Source organism: Narcine bancroftii, chromosome 12 (assembly GCF_036971445.1).
Source record: "Narcine bancroftii isolate sNarBan1 chromosome 12, sNarBan1.hap1, whole genome shotgun sequence".
Classification (NCBI taxonomy): Eukaryota; Metazoa; Chordata; class Chondrichthyes; order Torpediniformes; family Narcinidae; genus Narcine; species Narcine bancroftii.
In genome coordinates, this window is record NC_091480.1 from 76186826 (window position 1) to 76210247 (window position 23422).

A 23422-nucleotide genomic window follows, 5' to 3' on the forward strand; every position below is an offset into this window, starting at 1 on the left:
TGGACCTTGTTCTGAGCCTGCCCACAGAGCTCCACGGCATCAATTGATGCTCAGGCTGTGCCATCTGACCTGGTGGCACCTGTCCAAAAGAAAGCAGCCTTTGGAACACACTGACATGGCTGGGCAAGTGTTGGCTGTGGTCAGCAGGAAATTCCACACCACTGTGTCAGAAGGTGGCAGGAGACCATCACACTGCACATAGCACATTGGCTATAAAGTAATTCAGACAATCCCTAGATCATGAACAGTACCTTGTATAGAGGTTTGAGAGGGGCCAACTCCTGCTTGAAATTCATATGTGTAAGACCTTTCCATTAGTCTTTCTATCCTTTTATCTTTCTACTTCTCTGTTAATCTTTCCGTCAATTTACCTCTATCATTTCTCCATCACTCTATTTAGTTGTTTTCTCTCCATCTTCCTTTATTCATTCACTTGGAAGATGCATAACTATTAGAGCCACTGTCTCCCAACACTACAGACCCATGTGCAATCCTGACCTCAGGTGCTGCGGGCATGGAGTTTGCATGTTCTCCGTGACTCTGTGGCTTTCTTCTTGGTCCTTCTCCCCACACACCAAAGACAAGCGGGTTGAGAGGTTACTTGCCCCCTGTAAATTGCCCCTACCACATAAGTCTGTGGTGGAACCTGGAGGGGAGTTGATGAGAATGTGGGAGAATAAACAAAATGGCATTAATGTTGGATTAATGGGTGGTTAATGGTCAGTATACATCGATGGGCCAAAAGGCCTGTTTCCATGCTGTATCTCTCTATTAGCCACTTTCTTCCTCTTCTTTTCTCACCCCCACAACTTTCTTTCTGGTTTCTAACCCCAGTTTCCTTCCCGTTGACCTCTCTGCAAGGTTAAGCCAATTTTAAACATTTGAGATGGCGGGTGACTGAGATGCTCGGTCGACGGAGAAAAGCATTAAGGAGGAACAGAATCCCTGACTTCTTTTGACAACCACGTTATGTAACACAAGCCATCTGCACAAATGCACACAAACATTTAGAATACCACGGAGCCACATGTATTCATATATCAGAAAAAAGGGGCTCTTGCTGTTGCTGTGACAGTTGCTAGGATTCCAGGCAGCGAATCAAATGGTGGGGTCAGCGTCATCTGCTGTAAGCTATTTTGGACCAAAGCCTTGAATCGAGGCTGGATCGCCAACCAGTGCCTTCTCCTCCGTTAGAAATTCTGATTATGTTGCTCTCGGTGGTGGAAAAGGAACCAGAGTGAGTGCACTTACTGCTGGGAGATGTGCTGTAGTTCCTCAAAAGCATTGCCCTCTGTCCGAGTGAGAAACTTCTGACCTAGAGGGAGGGAAGAAAGTGAGAACTTTAAAGTGGGAGCCCTGTAGTGTGTACGCTGGATCCAATCTGTTCCTGATGAATGTGGAGATGTACCTCTATGGACTTGATGATGTGGAAGTGGTAGGCTGAGTTTATTTCATTTACTTCAGCTATTTTCAAGTTGCTAATGTGCTTTGTCCAGTGACAAGGTTATTTATGTACCAGTAGGATTGATGCAAAGTTTTCCATGGGAGTCTTTTCCAATTTCCCATTTTGTTGGACTGCCAAATGAAGAAATATGCAAAACAGTTTAAGATTCCGTTGGTTGTCTTTGGCTGTTAAATTCTGCTCCAAGATTTCTGTGCCACGTGCTGTCGGGTTTCAGAAGTCATCCACCCTATAAGTGGGAACTCCTGGAGTCTGAGGCTAAAACAAAATTGTTGTTTATAGGACTGTAGACATTGCCACAGCTAATAGGGCTGCCCCCTCACAGCACCAAGGTGCTGGGTTCTATTAGGACCTCCGGCGTTGTCTGTGTGGAGTTTGCACATGTGGACTTGCCTTGGTTGCTGTTACACTGCGGGCACTGGGAGCTCGCTGTTCTCAAACTGGCAGTCCTGTTTCCCAAATTACCACAGTGACAACCCTCCAAACGAGGGTCGTTGACTGTAACACAGATCGAAACAGCTGTAGATTAAGTGAGAGGCTATTTTAAAACAAACTCTTTCCATCTTGCTTGGTATGCCAACTTTCAGGCTTAATGTTGGCCTAATGGTAGTGCAGGCCTGCCTGTGAAAAATTTGGCATAAGGAGGCTTCAACTATCAGCTTTCTCTTTATGGCTCAACTCAGTGAATTTAGATTGTTCCCAAACTTAACGAGATACAACAAATGTTGGTTTTGAAGTAATATAGCTAAATCGAAATCACCGATAATGGCAAGGTGCACAGTGGACACTGGCGAGGCTGCTTCCTCACCGGTGCAGCAACCCAGCTTCAGTCCTGTCTCTGGCACTGAACATGTAGAGTTTGCTTGATAGCCCTGTGACATCGTGGGTGCTGTGATTTCCTCCCATATCCCACAAATTTGCAGATTCTTAGAGCACGCGATGTGGTGTGAAATCTGTGTGCGGCAAGGATAAAATGGGATTCAGGTCGGTATACACAGCGAACGATCGATGATCAGCTCAGATTTATCGTGCCAGCAGTTTGTTTCCATGCTCTATTGACAAAGACCCAGCACAGACCAGTCTCTGCTTCACTTTAGTTAATTATGCAACAAAATGATGATCTCCAAACCTTTTTGTTGATCCACAGTTTCCTCAACATTGTCATTTTCATCCACGTTACTCATTAATCTGCACGCCCTGTAAAGTGATAGAGATTGGTCAGTGGGGATTTTAAAATCCACGTGCAGCATTATTAAAGCAAAATCAGTGGACTTTTTAGAAGCTAAACCAATGAAGGGAAATGAGGTGGGAGGTGGGATGTAATCGGAAAGTCCGCCACAATCTTATGGAATGATAGACCAGCTCAAGAGCTTTGGTTTCCGATATTAAATAATGGTGCGTATTCTGGAAGGTTGCCAGTTACAGTTTACGCAGTTATATTGGTGAGAAAACAAATGTCAAGATTATCCTTCCACAGATGGGGATTTAGCTGTGAATCAACAGCACAAGCCCCTTTCACACTGCCAACCCTCCTAGGAAGCAGGTGAACTCACTAGGCCCGCTGCACCTCTGGAACCTTTCCCTCTGCACCATGATTTACCTGGTTAATCAGCAACGCGGCATTTTAAGGGGAAGGGGGGGGGGGTCCCACCTCTAGAGAGCAGGTTGTGCTTCCCCACCGCCAGAAGGTGATTAGTGAATTAACTCGGCCAGACTCTGACACTTGCCCCCACCAAGTGTCAGAGCCCGGTTGAATTTAACTTTCCCTGCCAGATTGGGATGTTTCACACTGCGTGATTACTGGGAACAGTCCCGCTAAATTAGCCGGTTAACCCACACAGAATCAACGGTGTAAAAGGGGCTACAGATTCAGGCCAGTTGGCCTGTGCTCCTCCCCCTGTCCTTTCTTCTCTCCTCCTCCACCTTTTTATTCAGGCACCTCCCTGCTTTCTGCTCACACCTTGACAAAGGACTTAGGCCCGAATTGCTGGTTATGTACCTTTGCCTTCTGTGGATGCTGCGGGGTTTCTCCGGCACTTTGGTGTATTAACCACAATCACAGTGTCTGCAGACTTTCTTGTTTCACTTGATCCATTCAGGGAAGTGTTCTTGATTTTTAAATTGGTGAAGGCTAAATAAATTCCAGCCCCGATTACAGGAATCCATCCATGTGCTGAACTTTTTTTACGGAGAAGTGGAGTACAACACATGATGAGGTGAGGTGGGGGTGGCAGGGTGAAAGGCTGTTTGACTAGGTGGGGCAGCCGGAGACAGATGGGACTCCCAGGAATGTGTCCAATCAGAATTGGCATCCCTGGAGTTTCATGGCTGCTGCCTTATGATTAGTTACCAAAAATAGTGCCATATTCAAGGCATGTATTTGGCTTCACCCCACACCATGGTAGAATAAGGAAGAACATTTTCATGTGACCTCAAGGCTTCCGTCTGGAAACAAGTGATTGTGAGTGACTCGCGTCAGTAGGTCCCTGGTATTCAACTCTGGAAGCCTTAGGGGCGCAGGCAAGGGAAAAGTCAGTTTGATGGGCAAGTACCAGACTCCTTTTGAACTGCTGAATGGTTTGAATTTTCTGCAGCTGTCATTTCCAGAGATCTCTGATTCTCTCCACACAAACAAGCCAAAGAGGGTACATGTGTACATTGAGTGCAGTTTTTTTTTTGCACTAGCAATAAGGGGCAATTCTGCCTCACCCACAGGGGAAAAAATCTTAGGGATGTATGTGATGTAATAAATCTGAATCTGAGTCACATAAAGATTGAAATAGATCGTTCTGTTCTTTCACACTCAATCCCTGTCGAGTCAAGTTCAAGCTATTGTCACGTGTACTAGGGTGCAGAGAGAAATTTGTTTTCCATGCAGTCTAGCTGGTTAACCCATACAGTGTACAGCAATTAAATAAATTCAAATTTTACATTTAAATTTAGACATACAGCATGGTAACAAGCCCTTTCGTTCCATGAACTCATGCTACCCAATTACACCTGTGACAGTTTTTGGGAGATAAATTGGGAAAGGTTTGTTAGAGTAGATTACATACAAACACTTTAAAACAGATAGATCTTATTTGAAATACTGGAGCTCTGCTAATGCTTGGCATATCGGCTCAACAGCATTTGCAAGAGCTTTGAAGAGTGCTCGAGACTTCACTAACAGATTGTTGTTTACAAAAGGGCAACAGATGAAAGAGCTTGTCGGAGCACTTTCTGTCTGGAAGAGAGCTTGCTGTTCTAAGAGGGTCATGTGGTTTTGCAAGCAGAGAGAGTCAAACAGGTTTTTTCTCAGAGAGAGAGACACACATACACAGAGATCACTTCTACAGTGTTACAGCAGCAGAAGCAGCTGGGACTGGAACAGGACAAGCTGGCAAACTTGTGGAAAGCCCCATTTGAAAGATGGCCTGGTCAAAGCCCTTGTGGTTCATGCAAGATGAGAGGACTGGCTATCTAATGTTTCACTTGGAATAAGAGAAACACAAAGGAATTCTGTAGTGACCTGAAAGAAAGAGGTTATCACCTGGAGAACTCTAAGGGGGCAAGTTTCTTCGGCAAGACACTGAAGTGGCTGATTAACAAGGAATCAGTTGTGGGTGACCTGGAACAACAAATTTCTCTCAGAAAATGGACAAGAACCTTCCTGAGCGGTAACCATTTACCTTTCAAGCACCAAAGCCTGTTAAACTTTATAAATGTTAAATTCTGTGCACAGTATAAGAATTGCCTGTAACCAGTGAACTTGGAGGAATGAGAAGTGAGATTGGACTGTGAACCAAAGAACTTTTCTGAACTTACACACACATGCGTTTAGAATTAGACGGGGGTTAAGTTAGGTTAGTTAAGTTAAAGTAAAGTATGATTCTGTTTTCATGTTTAAAGATCATTAAAAGCAACTTTGTTTAAGTAACCATTTGTCTTGGTGAATATCTATTGCTGCTGGGTTTTGGGGTCCACTGGGCTCATAACATTCCCGATTGACCTACAACCCTGGTACATTTTGAAGGGTGGGAGGAAACTGGAGCATCCAAGGGAAACCCATGCAGACACAGGGAGAACGTACAAACTCTTTACAGACAGCGCTGGATTTGAACATGGTTGTTGGTGCTGTAACAATATTGCACTAACTGATATGCTAACTATCTTTCTTTGGCTTGGCTTCGTGGACGAAGATTTATGGAGGGGGTAAAAGTCCATGTCAGCTGCAGGCTCGTTTGTGGCTGACAAGTCTGATGCGGGACAGGCAGACACGGTTGCAGCGGTTGCAGGGGAAAATTGGTTGGTTGGGGTTGGGTGTTGGGTTTTTCCTCCTTTGCCTTTTGTCAGTGAGGTGGGCTCTGCGGTCTTCTTCAAAGGAGGTTGCTGCCCGCCAAACTGTATGCACGGTCTGAGGCGATATCAGCCCACTGGCGGTGGTCAATGTGGCAGGCACCAAGAGATTTCTTTAGGCAGTCCTTGTACCTCTTCTTTGGTGCACCTCTATCACGGTGGCCAATGGAGAGCTCGCCATATAACACGATCTTGGGAAGGCGATGGTCCTCCATTCTGGAGACGTGACCTACCCAGCGCAGTTGGATCTTCAGCAGCGTGGATATGATGCTGTCGGCCTCTGCCATCTCGAGTACTTCGATGTTAGGGATGAAGTCGCTCCAATGAATGTTGAGTATGGAGCGGAGACAACGCTGGTGGAAGCGTTCTAGGAGCCGTAGGTGATGCCGGTAGAGGACCCATGATTCGGAGCCGAACAGGAGTGTGGGTATGACAACGGCTCTGTATACGCTTATCTTTGTGAGGTTTTTCAGTTTGATATGCTAACTATGCTGTCCTATTAAAGCACAATGCAGAGGAACAGAGAGAAACCAGTTAGAACAGAGGAAAGACATCATTATTTTACTAGTGAGTCTGATAACAGCAGGAAAGAAAGTCCTTGAATTTGGTGGTACTTGATCTCACACGTGGATCTTTCTCCCGACTAGAGGAGGGAGAAATAGTGGCTGGGGTGGGCTGAGTCTTTTACCATGCTGGCTGCATTTCCAAGACAGTGGGAAGTGTGGTTGGAGTTATTGGAGTGGAGGAGGGAGAGGTGTGGTTGGTGTGATGGTCTGAGCCACATCCACAACTCTATTGATGAGAACAAAAGAAAAGTCCATTGTTGCGGAAGTACGCTCAGCAGTGCAGACAGTAAGGCTGGTGTCTCACAACAGAGATCAAGGTTCAATTCTGATCTGCAGAACTGTCTGTTGCAGAATTTGACTAATTAGTCAGCATGGCTTGGTGTGTTGGAAATCATGGCTTATAAATTTTGCAGAGCTTCAGAGCTGTACAGTTTGCACAGCGCTATTGATTGAAGATCGTGTTTTATGGCGAGCTCTCCACTGGCCACCGTGACAGAGGTGCACCAAAGAAAAGGTACAAGGACTGCCTAAAGAAATCTCTTGGTGCCTGCCACATTGACCACCGCCAGTGGGCTGATAACGCCTCAAACCGTGCATCTTGGCGCCTCACAGTTTGGCGGGCAGCAACCTCCTTTGAAGAAGACCGCAGAGCCCACCTCACTGACAAAAGGCAAAGGAGGAAAAACCCAACACCCAACCCCAACCAACCAATTTTCCCCTGCAACCGCTGCAACCGTGTCTGCCTGTCCCGCATCAGACTTGTCAGCCACAAACGAGCCTGCAGCTAACGTGGACTTTTTACCCCCTCCATAAATCTTCGTCCGCGAAGCCAAGCCAAAGAAAGAAAGATTGATGCGATTCAAACTTCTGCCGGTGGTCTAGAACAATAATTCAGTCACTGTGTGATCACAAGAAATGACTGCATCTGATCTGAAACATTAGCGCACATATAAACTCCTGAGAACTACTTTTGTGCACTGGAGAAACTATGAGGATAGTTTGAAGTTCCAGTAGGTGACTTACACAGTCAAAAGAAGAGAGACTTGACTTGATAGAGTGAGATCTAAAACTCATGTAGTTTATTTGCACAGCACATGGACCAAGCGGTGGTCAACTCATAGTCCAAGGTGGTTCAGTCATAGCTGTACAGAGCTTACATTTTACCATATATGGTTATAGTGGACATTTCTTGGATACTAATTATGCAACAGTTCATTGACATAAAACAATGAGGTTAATGACTTAGCATAATTGCATAGACACAATATACATAATATATCAGCATGGATACTAACCTATAGGATACTACATCCCTTCTAGATCATGACTTCTATAACTCTTTAGTCATGCATAAGTAAACGTGCTCACATTTTTCAACTTGGTACAGGTGTACTTTAAATCTGGAATTATGACATAACAGAACATACATAGGCTGATCCTTACACAGACTTACACAATGCCATGCACTAAAAGTTCATAACGTTGTGGAGGTCGAATGACTCTGCCTGACCATGTAAACATGAGTAGGATTTCTTTGTAGATTTGAGCTGGTCACTAAGATCAGAATTAGGAGTTGAGTGTGAACTGAGGGTCGGGATTGCATCATCATCTAAGTGTGTGCGGTTCAGACAGGTCATCTACGGATTCATTACTCCTAGAGTCAGCTAGGATCAGATTATCTGCATCTAGAGTCTCGAGTCATCTGGGATCAGATGATCTGCATGAACAACTTTTCCATTGTTTCCTGGTACTCTAACCAAATATGTGAGTGGCCCCTTTATCAATACTCTAGTCCCCGGTAGCCATCTTTCCTTCCCTCCCCTCATGTTTATGATTCTAACTGATTGATAAAGATCAAATGATCGCATTTTGGGATGTGCCTGTCTCTTTGATCTTTGGTTGTGATTTGTTTCTCCTCTACTTTTTTGTTTGAGACTGGGCTTCACTAAAGAAAGTTGAGTTTGCAGATTGCGCTTGAGGAATAACTCTGCTGGAGTTTTTCCAGTGGTTGTGTGCAGTGTATTTCTGTAATGATACAATGTGTTTGCTACCTTATGTTGAATGGGGAGCTTCTTGTCAGATTTTTCAAGCAGGCACTTGAAAATCTGAACATGCCTTTCGGCTAAACCAGCAGTTCTCAACCTTTTTCTTTCCAGTCACATCCCACTTTAAGTAATCCCTATGCCATCGGTGCTCTGTGATTAGTAAGGGATTGCTTAAGGTGGGATGTGACTGGAAAGAAAAAGTTTCAAATCGTCCCTCATTGACTCGTTATGTGCACGGTTTCATAACTCCAAAGGAAATGGGCCAATGACAATTTTTCTCAAACAAAATATTTGATTAACAGTTGGGTTTAGAGCAGTGACTCTCAGCCTTCCCTTCCCACTCACATCCCTTACTAATCACAGAGCACCGATGGCATAGGGATTACTTAAAGTGGTATATGAGTGGAAAGAAAAAGGATGAGAACCACGGGGCTAAACCATTGCTGGCCGGGTGGTATGGCGGACAAAGGGTGTGCTTGATGCCATTACCCTTGAGAAACGTTGCAAACTCCTCAGATGTAAACTGCGGGCCATTATCACTTACTACCTGTAAGGGCAAGCCAAAATGGTCAAATAGGGATCGTAGTGCAGTAATGGTAGCTGTTGATTTAAAGCTACTCATCGGAAATGCTACCAGCCACTTTGAATGGCTATCTACTACACATCGAAATTGCTGACCTTTGACTTCGGCAAAGTCGATGTGAATTCCCTGTCATGGATCCGTGGCCTAGGCCAGAGTAGCAATGGAACTTGTTTAGGTGTGTTATGAGCTTCAACACACGTAGAACAAGTGCGCACTTGTCTCTTTGATATCCTGCTCGATACCAGGCCACCAAATGAATGATCATGCGAGAGCCTTCATTCGGCTCATGCCAAGAGAACATTCATGTAACTCATTGAGTATGTGTTGGCATGGCACATGTGGGATGACAACTTGTCTACCCCATGGAATGCATCCATCTTCCAAGGACAGCTCGTGTCGACGTGTGAAATATGGTTGCAACGATGCATTCTGGCCATGATTTTCCCACCCCGACAGGGTGTGTTCATACACCTTTGCAATCATCTGATCTTTTCTCGTTTGATCTGCAATTTGCTGCTCAGTTACTGGTACCTGATCTACAGTAGTTTGGTGGGCATCCACCTCATCTGGATGAGGAGTAGCAGTAGTCAGGGGTAACCTACTCAGTAGATCTGCATTTACATTGCGGGGTTAAGATCGATATTCAATCTGATTTTGATAGCCAGAGAGGAGCAAAGTCCTTCTCTGTATGCGAGCAGCAGCCAGAGGGGGAGTTCCTGATTTTGATCCGAAAATCCTTGTGAGAGGCTTATGGTCTGTAACGAGAATGAAATTTCTACCATAAAGGTAGAGTAAAACCTGCGTACGCTGAACACAATCTTCCTTGTCTATTTGCACATAGTTTTTCCAGCAGCACTCAGCGTTCTCGACACATATGCAATTGGCTTTTCTGAGCCGTCATCAATTTGTGACTTAGGACAGCCCCTAGTCCATAGGGACTTGCATCCACACTCAAAACTAGTGGTTTCAATGGATTGTAATGGACAATAGCGTGGTCAGAACCACTCAGTACAGTGGCTCTTAACTTTTTATTTCACCTACTTTCCAAGGACCTCCAATAACAAACCCACGGACCACCAGTGTGAGAGGGGAGTTCCAGTGAGTGCAAACTCCTTCCCAGACAGGATTTTTGTTTCATTTTGGTGGGAAAACTCTTTTACAACATTCGTCATTGCTGTCATCAAAGTTACAACATCACTAGGCATTTGACTTGTTTATTATATCAGTAATGTTTGCCTTCTCCACGTTGCCACAGACCACAGGCGGAGAAATCCTGATTCAGAACGTTTACCAGAATCTATGTGGATTTTTCCCTCATTCTCAGCTGGTGCTGCAATTGGGAAGGATTCCTCTCCTCTTCTCCCCCCCCCCCCCCCCCCCCCCACCCTTCAATCAGGGAAGCTGATAACCCTCCACAGACGCAGGAAGAGGAAAGTCTACCTCCAGCAGCCAAATCCTCTGGTCAGGGCGAGCTACTCCACAGTAAATCATTGGGCCATCTCTGCAATAGTTCACCTCCTGTTCTGCTTACTTCATCAGCAATTGCAGAGTAAATGGCCATAAAGCTATGCTACACAGGGTTTATAACGTAGGGTTGATCAATGCCTGTTTTAGTACAGTGAAGCACAATGCCTTCAATTACCGATCCAACCATAAAATATTGGAAGCACGTTTTACTGCTTACAGCAAGCAAAAGAAACTTAATGCTGCAATTCAGAGATGATATTATTGTCAGAGAGGGAACTGATATATAGAGCTAACATGCCATATTTGTTTTTGCATAATCATTTAAAAAAGCATTTGGCAGCCAGTACATGAATATTGGAAGTGAAGTCATTTGTGTAATGGGGAATGGTGACACAGCAAGATCCCACAAATATGGAATTTAATAATAAGGTGACCTACTACGTTGATAAATGTTTGCCAGGAATTTCCTGCTGAAGTTTGAGGAGAAAAGTCTTTTATCTACTTGAGGGAACAAAGGGTTTGTTTGTCACCATTGGAGGGAGTGGTGAAAGCTGAGTCGTTCAGTGTCTTCGAGGCTGAGTGGGCAGATTCCTAGACTGTTGAGGATTCTTGGGGGTAAGACGCCAGTCAGGCAAGTGGACGAGGTCAAACGTAGATCTCGCTGAGTAATCTTTCCTCCTCCGTGCTCTTGAGATACCTCTTCTATATTGACAGTGGCTGGGACTCCTTGGAGTCGCAGGGGCTGGTAAAAGTATCCAGAATTTAAAGAGGTATAGACAGGATGGATGGTGAGAAACCCTTCCCAATAACATGGTTGGGTAGTGGTTAGCATAACGCCTTGACAGCGCCAAACATTGGGACCAGGATTCAAATCCCATGCTCTCTGTAAGGAGTTGGTACGTTCTTCACATGTCTGCGTGGGTTTTCTCCTGGGGCTCCGGATTCCTCCCACTATTTGAAACGTACCGGGGATGTAGGTTAATTGGGTGGGGCACAAATTCGTGGACCGAAATGGCCTGTCACCATGCTGTATGTCTAACTAACAGAGATCAGAAGGCATAGGCTTATGGTGAAGAGAGAGGGTGTTAGAGGGGATCTGACAAAAAAAAATCTCCTACAGGATGTGCTGGAAAATACTGATGGAGAAGGAGGTGGAGCCTCCTCTCACAATGTTTAGAAATTGTCTGGATAAGCTCATTATGTAGAGGGATGCAGACTAAGTGTAATTAATAAAGTTCAAATTTTCCCCCTGGTTTTTTGAATCCCTCATGAGGAAAACATCCTTTCAGGTTCAGATTCCCTGTCTGAGTACATACATGACATCACATACAACCTGAGATTCTTTTTCCTGCGGGCCAGGCAGAATGACCACTTGTTCATGGTGCAAATAAAATGGTACTCAATGTTGACAAATAAAGAAACACTGTACAAACTAAATGACGATAACACAGGGGGGAAAATCAATCAAGTGCACAAGTAAGAGTCCTTAAATGGATCCCTGATTGAGTCTGTCGTTGAGGAGTCTGAAAGTGGAGGGGTAGCAGCTGTTCCAGGACCTGGTGATCTGAGCCTTGTGGTACCTGTTTATCTCTTTCCTGATGGTAGCAACGAGAACAGAGGGGTGCTGGGTGGTGTGGATCCATAATGATTGCTGTTGCATTCTTGTTTTTATTTTTTTGTTTCATCTTTTATTTCTTTCATCTATGGATGTGGAAAAAAATAATCGATAAAATATGGGTGGCAGGGTTGGCATTGTGGTTCGCGCAGCTAATGCCTTTACAGCACCAGCGATGGGGACTTGGGTTCGAATTCCGCACTGATTTGTAAGGAGTTTGTAAGTTCTCCCTGTGACTGCATAGGTTTTCCCCGGTTTCCTCCCACCATTTGAAACGTACCAGGGTGTAGGTTAATGGAGTGAAATTGGGCAGCATGGACTCATGGGATGAAATGGCCTGTTACCATGCTGTATATGTAAATTTTTAAAAATTCCCTGTAGACGTTCTCGATAGGAGGGAGGGTTTTGCCTGTGATGTCCTAAGCTGTGTCCACTATGTTATGCAGGGCTTTACTCTCAGAGGTATCGGTGTCCTCATACCAATACAGGTAGGTATGAATGGCCAGCATGGCCATGGTGGACCAAAGGGCCTGTTGCTGTGCTGTATGAAATGGTACTTCTGACAGGGCAACACCTCCTCAAAACTGCACACGAGAATCAGTCTGGGTTTTATGCTCTAGCTTCTGGAGTGTATTCTGTGTGTAAGAATCCATCCTTTCCAGAGATCTGAGCATTGGAGACATTTGAAATTTTAATGCAAAATGCCAATGAATCTCTCTTTGAGCAGGCTTGAGTTTTAAGAAGAGGCTGCAACCTTTTTTCCCCTGGAGCAGAGGAACTTGGGAGGACTATAAATAAAAATTTGAGTGGTATAAATCTGGAAAACAGTCAAAGTCTTCCCCCCACCCCCCCCCCCCCCCCCCCCCCAGGATCGAGGAGTCTAAAATAGTGATTCTCAACCTTTTTCTTTCCACTCACATGCCACTTTAAGTAATCACTGTGCCATCTGTGCTCTGTGATTAATAAGGGATTGATTAAAGTGGTCTGTGAGTGGAATTAAAAAGTTTGAAAACCACTGTTTTAATTGTCCCTAATTGACTCGTTATGTGCATGGTTTCATATCTCCAAAGGAAATGGTCCAATGACAATTTTTCTCAAGCAAAATATTTCAGTAACAATTAGGTCTAGAGCAAAGATTCTCAACCTTCCCTTCCCACTCACCTTAAGCAACCCCTAACTAATCACAGAGCATCAATGGCATAGGGATTACTTAAAGTGGTATGTGAGTGGAAAGAAAAAGGTTGAGAACCACTGCATGAGGCTGAGAAATTGTAGGTCAGCGTTAGCCATACGTATTTGGTTATTGGCCACTTACAGAAAAATATAAGGAGTCATCGGCCAAATTAAGCCCGGCAGTTTTAAACCAATTACACTGCATGAGAAATGGTGTTTTTAGACCAGAAAACCCAGGTGCCATTGAAAATTCATTTTCTATCAAAATAACTATATGAACACTATTGGAACAGTTTAACTGTTGAATTGACAGTAGTTTAGTGACATGCTCACAGATTACAGGAGGCTTTTCTGTATCGCCTTTTCTTTAATTTAAAATGGAGTCTAGCAGTTGTTCAAAATGGCAGTGACATCTAGTGTTGAAACTAAGTAGTGCCGTGTATTGGTAGAGACTATGCTCTAACAGGCCATGTTCCAATTTATTTTTAAAATTCACCCTGGATTACTTAAAAATGGGTAACAGGCTCCCAGAGTTTGGCCACACCATTCTAGATGATACTTTTTAAAAAACTCCAGACACTGAATATCTGAAATTTAAAACAGAAAATGTTGGAAAGAACTAACCTTTTGGGTCAGAGACACTTCATTAGGACTGGACATTCTTGTATGCCCAAACCAAATGGGGTAGATGGCACTGCAGAGGGTTCATCACTGAATGGTGAACTGAACCTAATGGACTGTTTGCTTGGATGGAGAGAAATGGAAGTGTCATGTGCACAAAATACAGTAACAAAGCTTTGAGTTAAGACAAGTTAACCCTTTCTCAATAGAGAGGAAGGGCAATAATACAACAAAAGTGCAGGGTGCAGCGTTACAGTGAGTCAAAGAGTGCAGGGTTTAGAAAAAAGTACAATTCAACAGTGCACTTTTACCATTGAAAGGTCTGTTTAAAAGTCTAATAACAGCAATGAAGAATTTTAGAAGGCTCCAAAGCTCTGATTGTATTGGTAAGATCATGCACTGTACAATATTTTGGTCTCTGTACTTAGAACCATAGAATACTTCAGCACAGAAACAGGCTCTTTGACTCATCTAGTCTGTGCCCAACTATTCATCCACGTAGTCCCATGAACCTGCATCTGGACCATACCCCTCCCATCCATGTACCTATACAAACTTCTCTTCCAGGTCAAAATCGAGCTCACATTCATCACCTTTGCTGACTGCCTGTTCCACACTCTCACCACCTTCTGAGTGAAGACGTTCCCCTAATGTTCCCCTTAAACATTTCACCTTTCACACTTAACCCATGTCCTCTCATCTTTGCTTCACCCAACCAGTGGAAAGCCTGCTTGGTTTCACCCTAGCTCTTCCCCTCAGAAGGAGAATCATACACAAATCGGGGGAGGGGGTGGGGGCAGTGCAAAAAGGTTTACCCAGTTGATAACTTGAAGAACAGATTATCTCTCAAGGATTGACTGAATAGATTGGACCTAAACTTTCAATAGTTTAGAAGAATGAGAAGAGACCTCAGTGAAACATATAGTGTGGCACCCTGCACACAGCATCTTTCAGCTACTCCTGTTGGGAAAGAGATACAGGAGGATCAGAACCGGCTGAGGAACAGTTTCTTCACACGACCACTGAGAATGCTGAATGACCAAAGGAACTGCTCGCATTAACCATATGAGATGCTCATATTTACAAAACAATATTAATTATCTATTTGTATATATGAATACTTATCCTGCATTTGTATTGCGTGTCTGTGCGTTGTCTGGTTGTGGGTCTGCGTGTTTTGCACCGAGGACTGGAGAACGCTGTTTCATCCGGTTATACTTGTGCAATCAGATGACAATAAACTTGGCTTGTCTTGAACATGCTTTGTTCTCAGTGCTATCATCAGGAAAGAGGTATAGGTATCACAGATTCACACTACAGGTTCAGGAACACCTGCTACCCCTCCGCCATCAGACCCCTCAACGACAAACTCAATCAGAGACACATTTAAGGACTCTTGCTTTGCAGATTATTTATTTCTGAATATTTTTTATGCATTGCACAGTCAGTTTGTTTACATTTCTTTCTTTGTTTACATTTTTCTCTTTTGTATACCTATCTTTTTTTCTTGAGTACCGTTTACAGTTACAGATAAGCAGGATAAAGAATCTCAGGGCTCTATTTGATGTCATGGATGTACTCTGACAATAAACCTGAAAGGATGCTTCCCACATGAGGGATTCAAAAACCAGGGGGGAACATCCCAGTATAAAGAGTGGCCAATTTCTTTGAGAAGAAGAGTGGTGTGGGGGGGAGGGGGGTTCTCCTCTCTCAGAGGTTTATGTGTGTCTGGAATTCTGTAACCCAGAGAGGCGTGGAGGCAGTCTCTAAATTTATTTAAGGCTGAGATGGAGAAGTTTTTGCATTTAGTTGAGTCAAGGGTCATGGCAGAGAAATAAAGTTCAGAGTAGCCAAAATCTCCCTGAAAGGTGGAGCACTGGTCTATTGCTATTTCCTTTCAACCAACCGAATGGTCTTCAGTGGTTTGTGAGTTAATGTCTCTGATTAAAATATGAATTGACCGCGATGGGAACTGGTTTAAATCAAACCTGTCTGCACTGTGCCATGTATCAAGTGGTTCCTTTTGGCAGCCAGACAGTGAACAGTTGTATTGTCTCAGTGGTGCGGCTGACATCTGGCAGGCTCAAAGTGCACTATAGCAGCAGGTCGCTCTCTCGCAGCGAGGATTTCCGTCAAAGTTCCACGTTGCACAGTTCTGTCAGGAAGCCCTTTCCCAACATTATCCACACCCCTCCCCCCTTACAGAAGTTATTTGGGTGGATTTCAGTTTCCACCTGTCCCATCCTCTCAGTGGTGTCTCATGGCGACTGGTCAAAGAGGAGTTGGTGACCACTTGATTACCATGTGCACAGCTTCTGAGATATTTGTCATTGTGTTGGTTCATTGTGACATTTTGTTCATCAAGGGATTAAGGCTTTGACTTTCAGCTTTCTCTGGGTTCAAGCCAGTGAAACAACGGGGCCATGAAACTGATGGAAGCTTTGCTGAAATCTCAATGTTGTGGTCGACAATTCACATCAGTTCCTCCGCCTGTGTGTTGCCTTTTCCGTAGAATCAAGGTACATCTGTGAATTTAACCAAACCCTGCAGAAGATACCAGGAGAGTGTAGCAACACAATTAGTTGTAAACAAAGAAAACTCGCTTCATGTAACAACAGAAAAAGTACAATAATAGAGAAAGGAGTGAAACACGAAAGTCTTCAGATGTTGGGATTGTAGTAAAAACACCGAGATGCTGGACGAACTCAGCTCGAAATGTCGGTAGTACATCTTTACCTCCTATGGCCACTGCGAGACCGGCTGAGTTTTACGACTATAATTAAGAACTTGGTGCAAACCTTTCGCATTCAACCATGCTCTACTTTGCAATTCCTTCTTTTGACCTCAGTAGAAATAACTTCAGAAGCAGATTAGCCCCCAGTGATCACAAGGAATCATCTTTAGCGCAACAGATGGGTGACGAATTTCTAGACCCAGCAGTTTTAATCCTTTTACATAATTTTTATTATGAAAGCCCAGCGTTTTTACTTTCTATGAAAAGTTTAAAGATGATTATGAAAGTGAACACTCCACTTTGCCATCTATGGGACTTCTTCAGTGTGACTGACTGCTCAGTCATGTTGGCAACATCAGGGTTCTTGGATGCCCAAGGTTAGAGAAGAGGTGCTATCTTGCGCAGAGACTGCTCGATATTTGGGGTTAATTTGCTCCAAAGCCGATGGTAAGCCTGTCAGTGAAAGTTTCTTTGTCCCAATCAAGGGCTGATAATAATAAACCCTACCGAAATTGCTCCCATAAACGGTTTGAGGGACACTGCGTTTGTATGTCGCCATTTTCAAGACTGTGTAAACAACATAGATGTTCCGGCGAATGTACACAATGTTGCAAAAAGACATGGGGAGGGTGTTTAATAAACACACCTAAATAGGAACAAGAGCAGGCCTTCATCTCCTCACACCCGCTCCTGCATTCAGTAAGGGTAGCACAGCTGGTACAACTGCCCCCCCTTCTGCAGAGACCCAGGTTCAATCTCGCCTCCGGCTCTACACGCTCTTCCTGTGACTAAATAGGTTTCTTCTCGGTGCTCTGGCTTCCTCCAACAGTGGGCAGGATTGATCATCAGTCTGGAAAACACCAATTCTCATGATGCAGAAGCGCATGGCGAATAATTAACTGCAACGTTCGTGGGAATGTGGGGAGTCTAAAATGGGATTCGTTTATGATGAATGTAACTGCATACCTGATGGTGCAGACTCATCGGGCTGAAGAGCTTATATTACACGTGCACTGTGATTGTACAATCATGGCTAATTTGATTTTTGCTGCACTCCGTATGTTCCTGCCCCATAACCCTTCTCTCCCAAAAAATCTGTCAATCTGTGAAGCAGTCTCCCAACTCTCTGGGATATGGTATTCCAAACATTCCTAATCTTACAAGAGAAATAAATTATCCCACATCTTTGTCATAAATAGGTATCCCTTTATCCTGAGACAATTTCTCCTAGCTCTACTTTCCCAAACCAGGGAAACATCTCAGAATCCTGTATGTTTCATAAAGGTGACTCCCATTCTTCTAAACTCCAGAGGACATTGGCTTGATCTTTTCCATCTCTCCTCATATGATGTCCTATTTATCCCAGGAACTAACCTGGTAAATCTTCTTCTTTACACAGATCCCACTGCGCACTTCTTTCGCTCCTTAATAAGAGTGGCCTCGCCAATGTTCACAATTTCCTAAACTCTAAAGCAGTGGTTCTCAACCTTATTTTTCCACTCACATACCACATTCCGTAATGCCTTACCATAGGATGCCAAAGAAATTATGGAAGGTGGTATGTGAATGGGAAAAAAAAGGTTGAGAACCACTGCTCTAAAGAGCAAAACCTGTTCAGTTTTTGCAAAGCCAACTCTGTCGTAGAAGGCTAAAGTATGACCTAAGACTGATCTTTGAGATTATAAAAGGCTCAATAGATTATTTATTCACCAAGATATCAAACAGAGATAGCAGATGAAACCCCCACCAAGAGGAACAGAGGACCTTGAGGTCCAAATCCATACATCTCTCCTGGGTCGACACCAGAACGAATGTTAGAGGGAGCATTAGTGTGTTCGAGGGGGGGCACATAAACTAGCTCGGCAGGGGGGAGGTGCTGTTGGATTCTGGGACCTACCTGCCGATGAATGTTAACACCTTCCGCCCCTCTGATGTAGGAGACGAGGGCGCTGCTTTTATTGAGTCAAGTGTCACTAGACACTACTGATGCTTGATGAATGCCAGTGACATGTCCAGGGGTGGGCGGAGAGTTGCCAGCGTGCATAAAGATAGACGCTAGTAATGCTTGACGCACACTAGTGACGCGGGAAGGGGTGGGGGTAGGCCTGGCGGCGAGGAATAGCCACAACCATATGGGGGGCACAGCTCCTCGCTGTGGGGGGCAATGCCCGTAGATGCCACCCCTTGCTGCTGACCCTGCATCTCTCAAAGTTACGGCGCAGATTGATAGGATACTTAAGAAGGCCTATCGAATGCTGGGCTTCATTAGTCAGGGGATTGAGTTCAGGAGTGGACAGGTCATGTTACAACTCTACAAATCTCTGGTGAGACCACACTTCTGTTCAGTTCCGCTCACCTCATTATAGGAAGGATGTGGAAGCTATGGAGAGGGTGCAGAGGAGATTTACCAGGATGTTGCCTGGATTGGAAAATGTCTTGTGAGGCAAGGTTAGCAGAGCTGGGACTTTTCTCTTCGGAGCAAAGAAGGATGAGAGAAACTTAACAGAAGTCAACAAGATTCTGAGAGGCATAAGGTGATAAGGTGAGCAGCCTTTTTCCCAAGGCAGGATAGCAAACACAGGAGGACATCTGTACAAAGTGAAGGGAAGAAAGTTTAGGGGAGACATCAGGGATAAGATTTTTTTATACAGAGAGTTGTGGGTGCCTGGAAGGCCTTGTCAAGAGTAGTGGTGGAGGAAGAAATATTCAGGGAATTTAAGAGACTCTGAGACAGGCACATGGTTGCAAGTAGGAAGAGGTTACTTTTATTGGTAGGATTATATAGATTGGCACAAAATTGAGGGCTGAATGGCCTATACTGTGCTGCAATGTTCTATTTAAGAAAATGGGAAGATGACGGAGCTTGCTGGCTCAAGGGCGAGTTGAGACTCCTTTCAGTGGATTTAAGGAGGGAAAAATAAGCACTTAATAAGGAAGACAGGGAGGGGTTGATGAGTGGGAGAAGATTTCATTTGAGCATAAATACCAGCTGTTGCTTCATGTGCCAGATAGCATGTTTTGGCTCTGCTTCCCTTTCTGCGTAATGTCGAATGCATCCACAGCCAATTAATAACCTTCGAAGTGTGACTGTTGGTTTCATGACGAAGGCTGACAGCCAGTTGGTCCCCGGAAACCTTCAAGAACATCAATGACGTTAGTCCCTCTTTGATGGGACTGATTGAAAGGTAATTGGCCTGAGCCCTAGGGGAATCTCATTGGAAATGACATTGTATCATTTGCACTGGCCTCAGCGGGCAGAACAATCATCAGACTGGAAAACGCCACCTCTTGCAATGCAGTAGCACATGGCCGGGTGCCCATCTGGATTATACGCTTTGCAGAAGGTGTGAAGTGATTGTAATTGTTAGATTATGAGAATGAATCTCTTTTGTTGGGTGTAAGTATTCTGCTTTTCACGAATCGGCCGCTTCACTCCCCAGTACCTTTCATTAAAGTTCTGACGTGTCTAAAGTTTCTGAATGGTGCTACATTGTCACCAGATCCGTAGACTATTCTGGGCTGAACTTGTTCAGCAAATGTGGCCATTTTTCTCACTACCAGCTGGTAATGATTTTCCTTAAACCCGCCTTCATCCAACGCAGATTTTTGTTTCCTGTGGGTGTGGCGTGATGGCGTAGGGAGAAGACGTAGAGTGACACCTCTCCCTGGCAGAACCATTAAAAACCTGTCTTTAAAGTTTTTAAATTTTTTCAGAAAATATTGGAGATACTACTGATACATTCTGGAAGCAATTATGAGGAAAACAAAAGCACAACCAGTTAAGAAAAACGATTCCCAAACAGTTATCAAGTACAGAAGAATTTGGGCCTACCTTTGAGGTGGAGCCTCCGGAGTCGATTCCTCCTCATCCACGACCGCAATGGCAGTCCCTCGGTAAAATCCATTCTACTCCGGCGCCGACTTCACGCAGTATTGCTGAAGATGGCACCAGCACCCGACGTTGTCCTCCTCCGAACCAGGCCGCGCATATACGCGTTATATTGAATGTGGCCCAGGCTGCAGGGGGACCCAACTTCTCTCGGCCCAGCAATCCTGGGATGAAGGGAGGAGGGGGCCCGTATTTGCAGTCGGGCTGAAATGCCCTCAGCATCAACGGAGGAAGAATGAGATACTGGCGGACTGGAAGAAGAAGAAGCAGCTTATCAAGGTATGGAGGAGGAAGAAACCGTCATATACAAGGGTAGGCCCCTAGTTAAACAGGTTTTGACAAAATTTAAATCTGACCCTCACTATTCAGATCCAACTTCACAAATTGATATATCTGAACAGATTGAAAATTTGGCAATATTGATGAGTCAAAGTTTTTCATCTGTGAAGGAAAAATGAAGGGGGAAATATCTTCTATAAGTTGGATGTGGCAAAGTGTCTGAAAGTGGTGGATAAAGTGCAAAATAAATTTAAAAAGATTGAAGAGGATTTTTTTGATTATAAGGATGATGAGGAGCAATGTAAAGAAAAGATGGGACAGCTGGAGGATTCATTTACTGGATGGGAAATTCAGAGAAGTGATTCATTGAAGAAAGTTGATGTGTTAGAGAATCAAAATCGAAGGAATAATGTTAAAATTGTTGGCCTCCCGGAAGATTTTGAAGGCCTGGACCCGGTTCAATTTTTTCAGAAGTGGATTCATGAACTTTTGGGAGAAGAATATTTTCCGAATGGTCTGGAATTGGATAGAGCTCATCGAGCAATAAGAAGGAAACCTCTTCCTGGTCAAGCTCCACATTCTATCCTGATTTGATGTTTATGCTGTCAAGATAGAGAATTGGTCTTAAGAGTTGCTGTTTAGAATTGAGAAGCAATCAAGGCCCTTTGGCAGTTAAAAATAAGTTTTTTTTTAAATGCAGATTTGAATCAAACTGTTATTAAACATCATAAAGAATTTAATTCAGCTAAAGCTGTTTTGTGGAAGAAAGGATATAAGTTTGGTTTTCAATATCCTGCTGTACTTAAAGGTTTTTTATGGAGACTTTCAATCCCAGTTTTTTCGTGATGATTCTGAAGCTCTTACATTTGCTAATTCTTTACCGGATTATAAACAGGTAGAAAGTCAAGAAAGGTTTCTTCAACATCCTGTTCTAGTTCCGAAGAGGAAGAATGGAAGACGAGAGAAGGATATCAGTTGATTGATATTGATATTGATGATGATCAAGTTGATAGAGGTTTGGAGGAAGCTTGTCATACTTGAAATGATTTGTTCATTATTATTTTTTGCTCTGTTCAGGGGAGTTGGTTTGGCTACTGATCCTTCCGAAGTTGTTGGCCACTTTGTGGCATTGGTCACTCCCGTATAATTGAGGGGGTTAATACTGTAGTACAGTATTTTTTTTGTTTGGGTTTTTATTATATATGGGGTTTCTTTTTTCTTTGAGGAGAACTTTTGGTCCTTTTTGTGTGGTTGCCATGGGGAAGTGCTTCACCTTGTGTGATGAGGTGGTTATTGAAATGTTTTGTAATGATGGCTAATTGAAATTTTGCTACTTTTAATGTTAACAGGCTTAATAATCTGATTAAGAGTAAAAGAGTGTTGCATATATTAAAAAATTGCTTTTTTTGCAAGAGGCACATTTGACTGAGAAGGAGCATCAGAAATTAAAAAGAGATTGGGTTGGACAAGTTATGGTGACTTTGTTTAATTTGAAATCAAGAGGAGTAGCTATTATGATTAATAAAATGTTATCTTTAAAATTGGAATCAGTTATTGAGTCAATTGGTAGACATTTGGTTGTTAATTGTAAAAAAAATTCTGAGTGTTAGACTTTAATGAATATTTATTCTCCTAAAAGATAGATGATGAGGAATTTATGTTGGATTCTTTTCTTAATTTAAATCAGGCATATGAAAAAGTTATGGTAGGAGGTGATTTTAATTGTTATTTGGATCCATTATTAGATAAATCTACAAAATCAGTAGTTAGGACTAAAATGGCTGAACAATTGTTGGCTTTAATGAAAGATATGAATTTAGTAGATAAATGGAGAAGGTTAAATCCTAAAGAGAAAGATTTTTCATTTTATTAATTTTGACATGATTCTTATTCTAGAATAGATTTATTTTTAGTATCAGCACAATTACAAGGCCGGGTATTAGAGAAGGATTTTGTCTGATCATTCTTTGTTATTAATAATGTGTACTGGTTCAGAGAGAATTGATAATGTTTATCATTGAAGATTTAATTCTTTGTTGTTGAAAAATTTTGAATTTTGTAATTTTATAAGGGATCAAATATCGATTTTTTTGAAATGAATATGGATTCAGTTGATTTGTTTTATGGGATGCTTTAAAATTTTAATTTTGGGGAGAAATTATTAGTTATACTGCTAAAATTAAGAAACAACATGTAGCTGAAGTAAGTAGATTGGAGGAGGGGATAGAGATTTTAGAAAAGGATTTACAGCAAAATTCTACGGAAAATATGTTTGGTTAATATGAAGTCATGATGTAATTTGTTACAAACTTATAAATTTGAGAAATTATTACAGAGAACCAGACCAAGGTATTATGAATTAGGGGAAAGAGCTCACAAAGTATTATCTTGGCAGTTAAAAACAGAATAAGCTTCCAGAATAATAAATGCTATTAGATATGATTCAATTATTACATATAAACCTCAGGAAATTAATGATATGTTTTAAAAATTTTATGAAAAATTATACACTTCTGAAGTATTTGAGGATGAGGCTAAAATTGATAATTTTTTTATCTGATTTGGATTTACCCTTTTTGAGTGATAAGGATATTAGGGATTTGGATGCTTCCTTTACTGCTAAAGATTTATGCCTGGTGGAAAGTCTCCA

The 23422-nt window shown here is 43.0% G+C and overlaps 1 protein-coding gene and 1 long non-coding RNA gene across 3 annotated transcripts in view; one reads left to right on the plus strand and one right to left on the minus strand.

Annotated features, from left to right (window-relative positions):
- The window catches only part of LOC138747583 (voltage-dependent L-type calcium channel subunit beta-1-like), a 97159-nt gene that overhangs the window by 18254 nt on the left and 55483 nt on the right, over positions 1-23422 (plus strand). The gene's annotated exons all lie outside the window — the stretch shown is intronic.
- On the minus strand, positions 1007-7506 carry LOC138747585 (uncharacterized). Its single transcript, XR_011347562.1, has 3 exons — positions 7390-7506; positions 2592-2659; positions 1007-1315 (listed from the first exon to the last, which is right to left on the minus strand). It is a non-coding gene; the product is annotated as an uncharacterized lncRNA (long non-coding RNA).